The sequence below is a fragment of the Coturnix japonica genome, chromosome 15 (genome assembly GCF_054131305.1).
Source record: "Coturnix japonica strain WE chromosome 15, WE-NBRP24, whole genome shotgun sequence".
NCBI classification, from domain to species: Eukaryota; Metazoa; Chordata; class Aves; order Galliformes; family Phasianidae; genus Coturnix; species Coturnix japonica.
In genome coordinates this window covers 9,836,711-9,852,450 of record NC_140677.1, presented here as the reverse complement: position 1 = coordinate 9,852,450, position 15,740 = coordinate 9,836,711, and the positions used below count along the sequence as shown (strand labels likewise).

Below are 15,740 nucleotides of genomic sequence, written 5' to 3'. Positions count from 1 at the left end.
CTACTTACTTGGGGAAAGAGGATTGCTTTGTGCCAAGGGAAGGGAAACAAGGTCAAGAATGAAGATCAGAAAGGTTGTGGATGCCCATCCCTGGCAGGTTGGATGGGCCCCTTGGTAACCTATTTGGTGCCTGATTTAGTAATTGACAATGCTACCCAAAGCTGGGGGGTGGAACTTGGTGATCTTTGAGGTCCTTTCCAACCCAAGCCATTATATGCTTTTAAGACTGCTCCTAATGCCCATCTGATATGGATTTAGGCATAGCCTAGTAAGTTCCCCAAGATTTTGCCTCTGCTAATACCAACGGGAGTTTCATTTATTCACCAGTGATTCCTAGCAACCCAGAAACAAACCAGAAAGGGGTCCCTGCGGGATAGACTGTGGCCTAATGCAGGAAAGAGTGTATGACTTTATTTCGAGCCACCTCTGAGGCAAGGTTTTCCTGATACATTTGAAGAATTACATATGTGCCTAAAATATGCAATTAAGCTCATGGCTCACATATATTCATTGAGCCCAAAAGAGACCAGAGCATCTATAAATACTGAAGCTTTCTTTTTTTTTTCTTTTCTTTTTTTTTTTTTTTTCTGGAATTACTCATTCCTTTATAAGTAAAAAGTAGGACAGATGAACTGTGAAGGAGGTAACAAGGCAAAATTAGTATTCTGTCATTTGTGGCTGCTATAATCCACGTGAAAAAAGTTCTGAAGAGTGGTGTTTGGGTCCTCCTCCCTCAGTGGGGTAAATGCTGGGAACTCATTAAACAGGCAACCTGGCTGTGCCTAAATCCTTCATCTGTCACAGGGATTTGTTTTAGAAAGCTCTTCTCTTGCATGAGATATATTTGGATTTGGAACACAAAGAGTATCTTCATTTAATAGCTCTCCATTCTTATCAGGTTGGCCTTCCTTGGGGCTGTACTTTTAGTTCTCTGGGAGTTTATTCTCATAACAGGCTCATCTACCCCTTTGTCAGATATTCTTTTAAAATTGCCCCTGTGTAATAAATTGGCTTAGTTCAGGAAAATTCCTTCCCTTAACTGGTCCGTGTGGACAAGCAAAACCCACTATTAACTGCATAGCAATAATGTTTTACAAGGACATTTCTGGCTTTCTACCCGCTAAACATACAGTTTAATTTTGACAATATTTTTAAACAGGCTGTAGGGTGTCTTGTCCACACTTTGCTGAAGAGGTCAGCTACCTTGTACATGGCTCCATTTGCAGCCCTCTCATATTTTTGATCTCCAAATGTGATGATTGAACAATCTGGAGGAGGAAGGAGGAGTTCTCCATAGTGGGCAGTACCTTGATGACAAGAAATCATGCTGCCAAGCTGCAGTGCCTACATGGGGTAGAGCTCACCATCATGGCACCACTCTGTTTTGGGGCCCAGCAATTTGGGAATGTTTGGTTAGAGGACTTCCCAAAGAGAAACTGTAGTGCCGTGTTGCAAATACTGCCTGGAGAGGCAGTGCTTATACATGAGACAGCTGATAAATTGCTGCTTGCATGGTGCAGAATCGACTCCAGCAGAGTTGTTTCTTTAACATCAATGCATCAGTGGCAGGTCTTTCCACCATCTTGCTCTGCAGATGTGATACCACTTGTTTCCCTTTTCACCAAAAGTCCAGAGTTAACTTAAGGGCTTTGGGATGTGCATCATTTGGCAAGCAGGCTGCAGTAGTCAGCTGAAATGTTCCCTACATGAGCTGTAGATGAAATGCAGGGTGAGCAGAGGGGAGAGGGGGAACTGTATTATCTTTTCTCCCTAATAAGGAGTGATACAGGCAAAGAATACAGTATACAGTTCACTTAACTAATTTTCTAACCAGCAGTCACTGCAATGTTCTCTCTAGGATTAGAGAAGACAAGGGAAGAAGCAGAATAATAAATCCAGACTGGCTTTTTGCAAGCTGCAATCATATCATTATAGGACGGAGTTTAAGGACATCCACCATGGGGAGAAAAAATTAAGAACAGAGGCCATTTCAGCTCACCCTTGGCAGCACAATTAATTAAAATTAAATTCAAGGAAAAATAAGTTTAGTATGCCATCTGAATAAAATCTCCTATCTAAACTGTTCTCATGCTATCTGCACCAGTTAGGTGATTTGGATGGGAAGACTCCTCATCTTGGGTTGTAATGGATCCATCTCCCAGCTGCTACTGCTGCCCAGCACATCAGCCCACTTCTGCAGCCAGTACTCTTCTCCTATCTTAATAGGTGGGCTCTGAGGAAATGTAATTGAAAGTGAAGAGCGGTGGTGGGGAGGAGGCTGGCACTGCTGCACCCAACATGGCTATTGAGACAGCTGTTGGATTTGACCAGCTCTGCCTGTTGCTGCCCACAAAGGGGCATGAGCCCTTCTGAGGTGGGTCTGTGGTCACCAGGCATCACCCACTCCTTGGGAAGCTGTGAATCCCTGTTCAAATGAAGGGAGTTTCAATTCTTTTCTGCACTCCTTATTCCAATAAGGCTCCCAAAGGATAGAGGAGAGCTCAAATGAATCAGCTTGCAACGTATCCTTATTAAATTAGATGGCACTTACTGCCCAGGCCACAGCCTTAAGGACAGAGAATTACATGAGTTTTCCATCTCTCCCATCTCATTATAATCGATGGACAAAAAATAAAATACCAATAGGGGAAGAAGGTTAAGTCCCTTGAGGCAAATCCCCATCCTGCAGCGCTGGGTTGCCATTGGTTGCTTAGAGCAGCTCCAGCTTTTATCTCTGTCCCAGTCTCTGGCAGACGAGCAGTGTCAACTCTTTGAAAATAAACCCAAGTAAGTAAGTCTCTATCTCCCACAAATCAGCATTACTGTCCATATCAGGTCCATATCAGGTCCAGTTTCTCCTTGCTTCAGCTTTTAGGCATCTGAGAGAGGTTTGCTGCCGCTGCTCACAATAGGCAGGACTGCTGTTTTTAATCACCAGCACAGAACTGTGCCACTTGCATATCTCCCACCACCAGTTTACTCTGTAATTGCATAATTATTTAGCAGTGTCAAAAGTGCATCTAGATTGCAGGAGACGAAGCTGTAAGTGTCTTTGAAGAGATGCTTACGAAGGGCTTGCTATGATACAGATACACCTGCAGGCATGGAGAAGAGGAGATGGGAAAGCTTTTCTTTCAGTCTGGGTCTCCAGAGCTCTTTATAGCCAAGAAAATGCAGTGGCATTATTAAAAATGATAATTGTGTCATGCAGAATGAAATGGCAGGTGGCAAGCAGGGTTTGGGGTGGGACAGAAGAGATATGGATTGTTTTACTGCAGCTTATGGATATTACAGCAGCGCCTGCAGAGACTGATCCCAAAATTAGTTGGCATCTTCTCACTGATTCAGAAGAAGCTCGATCAGGCCTCTTAAAGTCAGGAAGATGCTGAGTTCACCGCATTGGGGCTGAACCCAATTTACAGTAATGTGCAGGAGGTCAGACTGAGATCTGCCACCTGGGAGTGCCCAGGCATTTCTGTCTGTATGATCCTTCCAGACACAGAAAACAAAATTTTGACATTAATGTTGCTCTATCTGTATTTGAGGTGATCAGATGTATTTCTCGGTTTTCAGCTTTGCACAATGCCTGGTGGCACATCCCTCCAAAAGGAAGTGGGAAGATTAAAGAAAGATACTGAGGACCTGGAATGTGCCCAGAGGGGGGCAATGAAGCTGTGAATGGTTTGGAGCACAAGTCTTGTGGAGAGCGGCAGAGGGAACTGGTGTTGATCACTCTGGAAAAGAGGAGGCTCAAGGGAGACCTTATTGCTCTCTACAGTGCCCTGAAAGGAGGCTGTGGTGAGGTGAGTGTCAGCCTTTTCTCCTGAGAAACAGTGGAAGGATGAGAGGTGATGGTCTCAGCTTGCAGCAGAGGTTCAGGTTGGGTACTAGGAAAAAGTTCTTCTCAGAAAGAGTTGTGAAGCTCTGGTACTGCTGCACAGAGAGTGGTGGAGTCACCATCCCTGGAGGTGTTCAGGAGCTGTGGTGATGTGGCACTGAGGGATGTGGTTATGGGCACAGTGGGGGTGGGCTGGGTTTGGGCTGGATGATCCTAGAGGTCTTTTCCAGCCTTTATGATTCTATGACTCTACAATCCCCCGTGCCTTCCAGCTCCCCTCAAGCACTCTGGGCTTGGTGTTGTTCCTGAGGTACAAGGCAGGGCAGTGGTGCTGCAAGCCAGAGCAGCTCAACTGCTTTTAAAGCCACTTAATAAAGCTAAGCAGAAAATCTAAAAGGAGTTAGAGGAAACTAATGTGAATCTCAATTTTTAAAATTCATAACATTTATCAGTGTCTGCGTGAGGCAGCACAACAGAAGTAAACATCGAATCCCATTGACTCTGCTGGCACTGCTGACAGCAGAATCAGTCCCTCTCCCTGTCACTGCACTGCTGTCTCCGGGCATGTTAGATGGATGTCTGTGCTACCTCAGCCAGGAGCTTTTCTCTTGTAAGGGGCAAAGATCCCCAGTAGTCTGAATGAGCAGGACAGAGGCACGTCCCGGTGCTCTATGAGGGAGCATTTGCTGGAGCTCTTTTACATGCTGTTCATCTCTGACATTCCCTGCTAGCTGTTTGAGTCCTGAACCTGCCAGAAGGGGAGGGATAATCACCTCTGTGCTGAGTCCTTCCTCCAAAGCAAAATGTTTCTAAAATCAGCAGCGCTAAGGTGCCATTTCTATCTGAGATGTATTTTGGAATGGTGGTAAGGGTCAAAGAAATGGTGCTAGAAATGACACCTTATTATTGTACTAGTTGGGTATGCAGGCAGATTTCCTTTTGATTTGTTTCTGGTGGGGTGTCTGACAAAAATACAGCAGCCCTAAGCATCCAGTGGGCAAGGGCCTGCCAGGAGCTCACACTGGTGGGGTGCCTTGTTGCTCGGTCCTGGACACCCTTCTGGGGTTCTTAGGTATCTGATCCCATGGGAGGGCCACCAGAGGATGAAGGTGGGTTGGGAGATGACCCAGCACAGGGATGGAGGACCTGATAAAAGGATCCCCTTTCCAACCTGCTGGCTTATTCCCAGGGGTGTGAAACACAGTGACCTCTCAGTCTTGAGGAAAGACCTTGTGCTTTGCCTCCGATCACTCCCTAAAAATACTCAGCTGAATATTTGTTTTCTGAGCCCTTTTCCTCTGTAACATCCATCAGACCGCTGTCTTTTCATTCCTTCCTTCTCTTTTACAAAGTCTTCACTCCAATTCGCTCCTCCAGATGAGACCAAAAGCTGCTAGCATTTATCACTGTCACCACAGTATCCCTTTCTTCTGTTTGCTGACACTTCACCCACCGATCCCAATTACTGTCTGTCTTTCCTTCCATTCATACAAATCCCCCATGTAACTTTGGATCATCAATTTCCAGCAAATGGGCTGTTTGCAAGTGCCGTCCCTGCCTCACCCCTGGCTGAATGGTTGCCTCTGACACACAGCACCCCGACTGCTCCCAGGGCAGATGAATGAAACTTTGTCAGAGAGCACTGAATGAAGAAGAAAGAGCTCATTTCCCTTCCCAGATTCCTCCTGAATTCACGGGAGCTGAACGAATAGTATCAGAAAGTGTATCAGATGAGTCACAGATCTAGCACAAATTAAGCACTGTCTATAAGTGTAGACCACTCCTAGCAAAGCCCAGATTGCCAGAGGAAATGTGATCCTTGAGAAAGGATGCATGACACACAGTTATGTGACTATGTTTATCAGGATATCCACAGGCTGAAGAGAGTCTCCAGTGCAATCACCAAATCATAGAATCATAGACCAGTAAGATCACCAAGTCCAGTCATCAGCCCATGCCCACTAGCCATGTCCTTCACATCCTTCTTGTGCTTAAAGTTGTGCTCTTATTTTACTACTTGGAACCCCAGGGTGGTCCTTCCCCCACCAGCTCTGCACCCCTAGCTTATGGGACTGATGAAAAGTGAGGAGGTAGAAATTTGGCCAGGATCCCTTCCTTACAACCCTGACAGTAGGCACATTAGGATGCTACTAATAATCTGTCAGCTTCTTAGCATATGATAACTGCCTCCTAAAATATTAATCAAATCATAACATGTGATCCTAAAAATAGGCTTTCCGATTCCACTCTACTCTCTCCTTAAGGTTCCTTGGGTGGTTTAAAGTTGTTGTGCTTTAACCTTTTCTGGCATTTCACTGATTGTAACAACTACTTTTCCAGAGAACTGCAAAACCCAGTGCCCTTTGCCAGTACACACACACACACACGTGTACACCTACACACAGCACTTTGCTTTCTCATTGCTTTGGTACAGGGATCTCTTTGCCAGTATGCAGATACATTAATCCACCCCAGGAGATCAGAGGAATTTATTCTAAAATACAGTGCTGCATAATGCCAGCACCCTTTTAGCTCTTCCTACTGCCTTGCCTTCCCCTATGCCCACCAGGACAAGAGAGAAGACAGAAGCACATGGGCAGATTTGGGGGAAGCTGATGAGCACCTTGCTCCCATCACAGGTCTGTGAACACCCTGACTTCATTGCCTCCTTCTGCTGCTGCAATGCTAATGGATGAAGTTCTATAAATATTTGATTGACCTGTCACTGCCATGCTGCTCTCATTTATCACTTGCTCAAGTCGGATTTGAATTACTTTGGAATATTTTGTGCTGTCTTTACAGACTGTTCAATTCTTTCCCTGTCTCCCCCACCAGCCCCAGCCCAGGAGTGAGCAACTCCTGAAAATGCTGAGGAAATGGAGCTGAAAGCCTGGGGCAATGGGGCAGAGAAGGTGAATCTAAAGGGATACAGAAATGAACCAGACAGGGCAGGGAAATGTATGGAGAACCCACCCTAGCCGGTTTGTGAGGGAGTGCATACCACAGCGTATGAGATCAACAGCCCCTTTCTGTGATTTCCATAGTGCTGAGTCCCAGAAGAGGGTTACAGATTTACAAGGAATTCAGGTAATTTTCTCGTCATGTTACCCATAGGAAGTGAGTAATTGTCCCGCACTCACTGCTCTAATCAGAGCCTGGGTATTTTAGTAGCGAGGGCTCTGGAATATATTAGGAGGTACAGTCCATACAATCAAATTCTATTGTGTTCATTTTCACTCCTGTCTTCTCTAGATTTTTACATTCAGGATGAAATCAGCAGATTTTAGAGCTTGCCGAGATTGAAACGACTGTGTTTAGCAATGCAGCCCCGAGCATGCGGAGCCCAGCACTGCTTTGCTCCCAGTAATGAGTCCCCCCGGGGGGTCACAGCCCCCACTGCATGGGGCTGCCCAAACCCCTTTGCCCTGTGTTAAGTCTGCTAACTCTGCTCTGATTCCTGCTGAAAACCACCTCCAGCTGCCTCCATGGATACTTGCACAGCCAGTCCAGCCCCATCATCTTCCCCATGAATGCTGCATGGCCTTTCACTGTACACCTATCCTGCAAAACCCCAGGCTGAACCAGCTCTTGTGGTGTCATCTTGTTTGTGCATCCAAATCCCATGGAATGGGCTGCCTTCTGCACAGATAAATCCTTTTCTCAGTCCTCAAAAAACAAAAGCCTGACACATCCAGCAACTTCTATCATTCCAATGACCCCTCTCATTAGCTCTCCCCTCCTGCTTCCACCCTTCCTCGCGTCAGCAATATGCCGATCCATCCTGCTTATACCAGCTCTTACCTATACTCCAATTACTTTTTCATCTCCCCCACCGGCTGTTTTCAATACTATTATCTGCTGCACTTGCTGGATCTGGCTTTCAAGCATTTGACTGATGCCTGATTCCTGTAACCAGAACATGTCTGTTGATTGGACTGTCAATGGATTTCTTGGCAGAAAGGGCACTGGGCCTTGCAAATGTGAAACTGTATTTCAATCTCATTTAGAAGGAAAGAGAAAGAAGAAAGAAAAATATCCTAAAGCCACATTTTCCCCTTGCTCTCTTTGAGCAAGTGCTTTAAGTAAACAAGTGTTTTTACCTTTTTTAATAAGGTCATCCGTGACATCACTTTCTTATCAGAAAAGGAACATTTTGTTTTGTGTATTTCCAGCACTGGAATACCCATCTGGACTTTACAGCAAACAGTTTCTACTGATTCATCTCTGGGGAGGAAAAGGAAGCAGGAGGGAGACTCACATCCATCCCTGTCTCCTGGCTGCCTGCAGTGACACCTTGCTGTAACAGAGAGCGCCAAGCCACCTCCTGGCCAGCCCTCTCCATGCCTGCTAGCAGCCAGAGCCTCTCTGCAAGAATGCACCTTTGACTTTCCTAAATAACAATGCAATTACCTTCAAAAGCTGGCAGCCAAAGTACGTGCTGAGAAATGGCTACCATTAAGAAGAAATTATCCGCTCTCAGGGAACGGCCGATTTGTTAACTCGTAAAGGAGGAGAAAGAGCCCAGCTCCAGACTACGTAGGCGTTGAGGTTGAGAATGAGGTGGGAGAGCTGCTGTTTTCAACCAGTCTGGGCACAAGGCTGGAGAAAGCCCATGGGGTTTGAAGGAAGAGCCCTGGATAAATTGGATCAAATGCGTTTTGCCGCTGTCTTGTACGGGTGCAGATCAACAGGTACATGCTGGGCAATCCTTCTTCATGCATGGGGAAGGTGTCTCAGGGTCATGCCCTATGTTTCTTCAGGAGTTGGACTCAATGACCCTTATGGCTCCCTTCCAACTCAAGACATTCTATGATTCTACATGAGGGCATTTCATGGGGAACCTCCAAACTAGTTCCATTATTGTACTTGCCTGTGATTAAAAGAAGGTGCCAGAATTATTTTTATCAGCTGATCTTGCAAAAGCCCCTGATGTCTGGGGCTGAGTTTGCAAAGCAAAGTAAAAGCAGGAGAAGACAATTTTTGTAACAGGAAGAACTGAGGCATAAATAGATTTTTTGAGGTTAGCTTCCATCAGTCTGTACCTTTAGGGCTGGACAGGTGACTTCTCACACACTATATGTATATTCCTACTCAATTCTCAAGGGCTTTTCAGTGCAGAAAGACAAGATAACTGTGATATATGCAGAAAGATTTAGATTCTCTTTAACATCAGAGGCAATCTTTGATATTGCACCAAGCTACAGAGCAAACTATTCCTATCTGAATGCAACCCCCAGAAGCCCACCAGGGAGTTATCTGGGAACACAGCTGAAATCACTGGTGCTGACTTGACTATGTCTGAAAATATTAGCATGTTCAAACTCGGAGGCTTGCTTGAGACATTTCTGGAAGACAAAAACAACCCTCAACGACTTGGAAACAGATCTGGTGGGCTTGCAGTGCTAAATAAATAGCAACAGAACTGGGAAACTTTGAAGATGACAAGATTTTCTAGGTCACGTTGTCTATTTTCCCCCTTGGCCAATGCAGGGTGTTTTGTAGAGTGTAGCCTTGAGACCTCCTTCCAAACCAGCCTTTAATGTTACAAGCAATGCATTTTGACAACTGCTCAGCTGATATGCACAGGCATTGTCTTTGTAGGTGCTGAAGCTGTTAGTGCGTAGCTGTTAATCTAAGCAAGTACATTTTGAATATTTATTACCTTTTAAAGAGGAATGAGCTTGGGAAAAAAAGAGTCTGGAAGCAGACTGGGCAGAAAACCCTACGTGAAAAGGGACAGACAATTACTTTCTTCTCCCTGAACAGCCCTGACCACACATTGCCACTGTCCTTCCTCTCATGTCCCCCTGGTTATGGTGAGACAGTCCAGATGTGTGATGTGGCACTGAGTGACGTAGGTTAATGTGCATGTTGGTGATGGGTTAACAGTCAGACTTGATGACCTTATGGTCTTTTCCAGCCTTTATGATTCTATGTGGAAGATGGCATGGAAATAGTGCCTCATCAATGTTTCCTGGGGGAAAAACTGGAATAGCACTGGAAAAATGGGCTATGCTGGGCTTTGCTGCCTAAAAACCAGAGCAGAGACAGGCCTTCTGAGAGAGGTAGGGAAAGGAAAGTCTTGAGAATGGGGTTCAGAACATGGTGGTGGAATCTATGGACAGTCATGTTCTTTTGTCCTTGTGGGGAGAATAAAGCTTGTTTCCTATCTCTCCCCAGATTATTCCAGCAAAAATACTGCATGATCAGAGGCAGTTTCACTGAGGAAAATATAAATGCAATAGAAAATACAGACTTCGAGGAGCATCCATTGTCCCCTCCAGGTCAAGCAGTGATCTTGAAAGATGAACCAGCATGGAGAGAGCTCAGAAGGAGCGATGTGAGCACATCTACTGGTGGAATATCTGCTCCTGCAGTGGCACACAAGTCAGGTGAGATGGTCTTTCAGCTCAAAATCATACTCTGGGCTCTTGCATTTTACAGATGTTTACATCCAAAGCCAAAACTGTATTTCCTATGGTCCCATCCAAAAAGCTCCAGCTGCAGACAAATCCAGGGGAGCATCAGGTCCTTCTGCAGCAGTGACTGTTGGTACCACCTCACTGTGCTGCCGATGTCCACCATGCAATGTGCCCACTGCATGGTGACAGAGATAAGCATGATTAAGGGAAGGCTGGCAGAAAGGGGAGAGAATGTATAGCATAGAAGCCTGGAAAACAGCAGCATCAGCAGGCCAAGAGGTTATTCCCATGATACATCTCTGTTCCACCCTCCCCATCATGTCAGCAGCCTCTTTAGCTTCACACAGAGGTTGTGAGGATTCATTAGTTAATGTTTGTAAAGCACTATATAGATGGAGAGAGCTATGTAAGTGCTAAGTATTATTATTATTACAGAGAGTCGCTGTTAAGGCAATGGATATGCTCTTAAGTGTCATTTCATATTTAATTAACGTGCAATAATTGTCTTCCAAAACCTGGAGGTAAATCTTTATTCTTGACACTTCCTTTAAAGAGACATTGCAGCAGAGCTACTGCTAATGGGCCTCCTATCTGGCGTAGGAGGAACAGGATGAGCTGGGAGCTGGAAGGAAAGGGAGGTCAATGAGGGACTTTTTTCTTCTTCACAATTCCACAAACATGCCACGGATCCATGGTGAGTTTGGGTTTTGATCACTGAGCTGCCCCAAAAGATGCTGACCTGGTGAGGGGTCTGCAGCCTTCCCCTTGGACTTTCCCTGTGCCAGGCATCGACTGAGCACTGTCTGTGGCTTCTGAGTAACTGAACCCAGCCATAGCTGTGAGCCTTGTCTCTGTGAGTAGAATAAAAGAACGAAAAAAGGAGGATGGAGAAGCATGAAATCACAGTACTGGGAATTTCCCTGCTATTTTTCAGGAACATCTTTGCCAAGAAGTGGTATTCTCAGAGCTAGGTTACGTATCTTTTACTGACAGAGGGAAGCAAGGAGAAATCAGCTGTGGGGCCATCTGCTCCTTGAGCAAATGGGAAGGGGAAGCCACCTCTCCCACCTCCCCACGATGTTTGCATTTCCGAGAGAGACCAGAGAAGTAAAAAAAGAAGCAGTCCATCATTAACTCAGAAATAACCCGCCTACAGGAGCTGCAGGAGGATGCTGGGCCCTTCATGCCTGCCTTTTTTTACCCAAATGTGTAATTTCTCACTGCTTTGTTGACAAATCAGTGCCCTCTATGGGCCCTTGGCTGGCATCTCTGAGGAGCCCAAAGGGTGGGGTTGGGAGGAGCAGGATGGTCCAAGTGACCTGTGGTGGTGCCAGTCCCCTTCTACTCACCATCTTAAAGATGCAGTCCCCCTACCCACATTACTCCTACACGCTTGTCTGCCCTTCCTGCCCCCCTCTGATCACTGAGATGCTCCTCATCAGTGCTAAGTGCTCTGAAGGTCACAGGGTACACAGCTCTTGACATCACTGAGGATCAGGCTTTGGCCTTGCTGCCACCCCCCTGCTCCCCCCGGGACCTCTGAAAGTTACAGAACCTGGCAGTTCTCTCCTTGCCTCCCCCTCCTGCTTCCCCCTTCCTTCTCTCACTCTCATTTATTTCAATTTGCTATGCTTTCTTTCCTGGCTCTCAGCATTAACTGGGGAGGGGGAGAGGAGGGTGGAGGGATGGTTTCATGGTGGAGAGGTGGGGAAAACCTTGTATGATGGTGGGTCAGGGTCTGCAGATCAGATTGGAGATTATGGGGAGAGGTGTAACCTCACATGTTTCAAAACATAATAGAGGTCAGTGCATTGGCAAAGTGCTGTCAGGAACTCATAGCAACTTGGGCTGCTCTATTTCAGTGCCAATTCAAGGGAGCCAGGGCAGTGTGTGCACAGGTAGAGGTGGCAGTGAGACATGGGCTGCACTGCTGGGTGAAAGGTATCTGTGAAATTCATCCTCAGTGCAGACAGCATATTTCTGTGATTTGTGGCTAAAGGGGATGTGTGTCTGCTCCAGCACTGCTCAGCCTCTCTGCTCCTTTTGCCCTTATCCTTGGGGCCCCAAAAGGCTCCATTTGCCAGGAATGCCCTCCACTCACTGCAGCCACCTGAGCAAACATGGGGTCTGCACTCATCACCTCCTGCTCTCCTCCTTTTGACTGTGCTGTCACACATTGCCACACAGCTGCTTTTTTTTGTTCCAGGCACTACGGTGCTGCACATAATCCAGGTGACTTCCAGAGCGATTCAGCTCTCTAGTCTTTCACAAACCCAAATCAGTGTACAAGCCCTACCCATTAAGACTGAAATTCCCACACAGCTCATGGCATATATAGCACTCCCTTCTCTGAACCAGACTGATGTGCCATGTTACTGCCATGTTAAGCAAAAGCCCATTTCAGTGACTTCTTGTCCTGTAAGTGTTCTCTGCAGATCCTCAGGGAGATGGTTTGCAGGGTCTGTTCTCTTTTATTCCCTACAAATCCCTCTACAATGGCTGTAAGAAATTCCCAGGTTAGCCAGCTCCTTGTGGGTTTTGTTTGTTCTTTGTACTTATTCAAGCTGAAGTCTAGAGAGGAGAAGCAGGGCAGATGCACTTGAAGGGCAGAGCTAAAAAGAGGACACTTCATGTTAGCATACAAAATCAAATTGTGAAACCATTAAAAAACATGGCAAACGGGTGACAAAAAATGTATATACTTACTGCCAACATGAGCTCCTATCTGACATGCTGAATTATAGCATGCATTTTTAATCCATCTTTGGAGCAGAGATTCTACCAACCTCTCTCTCTAGAAATACATCACATGCTTTTTCGTTATTGCTGCTGGTTGATATTATCAATACCCTCTTTTCCCCAAGAGCTTTCTTCAACAGCCATCACCCTGCATTGCAGGTTGTCCGACAGAAAATTGGAATGGTAATGAAGAATAAGAGAAGAGAGAAAGCAAAAAGGAATACTTCGTACTCACATCATAACAAGTCTTAAGAGAAGGGGATGGGAGATAATGTCACTGCCAGTTCAAAAGGTGGATACAAAAATATAATGAAGGTGCCTGTATTTCAACACGTTGTCCAGAAAGTGCACTAGCATCTGAAAGTACAAAAATACTCAGAACAATCTAGCATTTTCAGGATGTAAGTGTGTTTCTACCTGTTAAAAGGAAAGGCGAGAGAGAGAATCCAGTTGCTATGGAAATCAGGCCATCTCCATGGGAATTCAGAAAGTAGAGTATCCTCTTGGCCAGTAAATCAGACACTGAGCAGCCATTTCTGGACCATGGCACTGAGCAAATCTAAGATGCTCACAGGACAGTTTGTTTCCTCAGCACTGCTGCCCTATCTCAGTATCAATGAAATGGGTGAAAAAAAAAGGGTTATTGGTGAAATTAAGAATTTGTTTTGTAGAATGTAAGGAAGGTTCAGGGGAGAACTGCTAGCAGCCTTTCAGTATCTAAAGGGGGAGTCAATAAGAAAGGGACAGATTCTTTAGCAGGGTCTGCTGTGACAGGACAAGGGGATATGGGATGTGGTTTTATTTCCCCTAAACTGAAAGAGGGGAGATTTACACTGGATATAAGGAAAAAGTTTTGTACATTAAGACCAGTGAGGTTCTGGCATGGGCTGCCCTGGGAGGTGGTGGGTGCCCCATCCCTGGAGACAGCTGAGGTCAGCCTGGATGGGCTCTGAGCACCTGACGGAGCTGTGGGTGTCCATGTTCAGTGCAAGGGCAGTTGGACCAGATGGCTTTTAAAGGATCCTTCCAACTCAAACAATTCCATGATTCTCTGATTCTCCTGCATGTTTCTGTGGAGATGTGTTTTGTGCCTTTGCTTTAGCTACAGTTATTGGGATTTACGTGGCTGGAAAAATAATAATGGAACTCTTGATTTTGCTTCTCAGCAAATATTTTTTTGTTCACATTAGCTGCTGTGGAATAACAAAGGATCAGATTGGTGTATATGCAGGAAATAAAAGGAAACAAAGGCCACATTAAAGAATATAAAAGGAGGAGCTGATGTACAAACCCATACCTCGTCCAGGACTCCCCTCTTCACGTTAATGGACAAATATTCGTGGTGCCACTGGAGGATCCAATTCCCTTGCCATAGGCAGCAGCCTCCAGCTCTGCTGCTCCTGATTGCTTAGAGGTTGGGGCCCCACAGAGGCCCCCAAGCACAGCTCTTCCAGTCAGCGCCCCACAGCAAGGTTCACTCTGCTGTCACCTGATGTATGAGATTGAGAAGCTTTGAGACTTTTGAGATTTTGATGCTTTGCTACAGAGCTTTCTTCTGTTTCATCATTGCATTTAATCACTGGTGGGCAGCTGGTCCCTAGAGCCCGGGAGGTTGGGTACTGCTGGAGTTGAAAGCTTTGGCATGAGCGCCAGTGTGCAGACGATGGAAAGCAGGTGATGGATTTACAGTGCTGAAATCCTTGCTATGACTGCTATGCAAACACCATATATTATAGCTGTAAGTCCTGCATAAGCCAAGAAGATTAAAAAACACCTTGTAGAAAAGAGCTCCGGTCGGATATGCCTTTGTTCACGAGGACAACTATGCAGTGGTACTAATGCATGGATGTCATTTAGTGCTGGGGGAGTTAATGGGGCTTTATTTGAATATATTTCAGCTGCATGAGTAAGGCTCACAGGCAGAAGTGTCTGTCTGGTGTACGTGTGTTGGAGGACACTGTCTGACATTGATGGAAAGCTGCTTGATAGAGTTTCATCTTTCAATTCATTTAGATTTTTAAAGCTCAGGTTAAGTTGCCCAACTTAATTTGCAATCATTTAAAGTAGGAGTTAAGTGAAGGTCACAGGCTGCTCTAAATTAGAGGGAAACCACTGTAGCACTTGCATGCTTTGACCTTTTCAGTGTTTTCTGACTCTGCTGACCAGCTGAGCTCTTTATAGCACTGTTAACCTGTGAGAAATGTGTGAAGTGGTCATTTCCCACAGTAAAGCAGGAAATTTTGAAAGGTTAAAGTAGCAGTGAATATTCCTGGCAAGAGCGAGTACGGAATCCCTTGGAACTGATGATTTGTGTGTACGTGTATCTTCCTGCTTTGCAGTGTTTGTGTTAGAAGGAAAGAGAAGAGGATGCAAAGCAGGGCTGTAGGCAGCCCACCCGAGCTCTCTCTGCAGGTTATCCCAGAAATCAGCTTGGTGCATAGGGTGCTCTAATACCCACAGGAATCCACGCTGTCTCAGAGCTCTAAAAAATGATACTACAAAAATCCCAGAAGTAACATCAAACTCGGGACATGGGTCTTTCCTAGATTCCATATGCAGAACTTGGGGAAAAGACAGATCTCCGTGTTCCCCCATCCCTGGTGATGGTCAAGGCCAGGTTGGATTTGGCTCTGGGCAGCCTCATCTGGTGGGTGGCAACCAGCCCACAGCACGGATTGGTCCTTTCCAATCTAAGCCATTCTATGAATCTGTGATGTACCTGATGTTAACAGCAGTGAGCC

General features: G+C 45.7%; 1 long non-coding RNA gene across 16 annotated transcripts in view; it reads left to right on the top strand.

Annotated features, from left to right (window-relative positions):
• Positions 1-15,740, top strand: part of LOC107320007 (uncharacterized) — a 75,958-nt gene that overhangs the window by 49,562 nt on the left and 10,656 nt on the right. For 13 of the 16 annotated variants that reach the window (XR_014934608.1, XR_014934609.1, XR_014934611.1 and 10 more), the window contains 4 exons: positions 3,574-3,803; positions 8,011-8,529; positions 9,759-9,903; positions 10,019-10,230. This is a non-coding gene — a long non-coding RNA (uncharacterized LOC107320007). Of the gene's footprint in view, positions 1-3,573; positions 3,804-6,673; positions 6,926-8,010; positions 8,530-9,758; positions 9,904-10,018; positions 10,231-15,740 lie in introns of all 16 variants that reach the window. The other 3 variants (XR_014934602.1, XR_014934599.1, XR_014934601.1) reach the window with 3 other exon arrangements.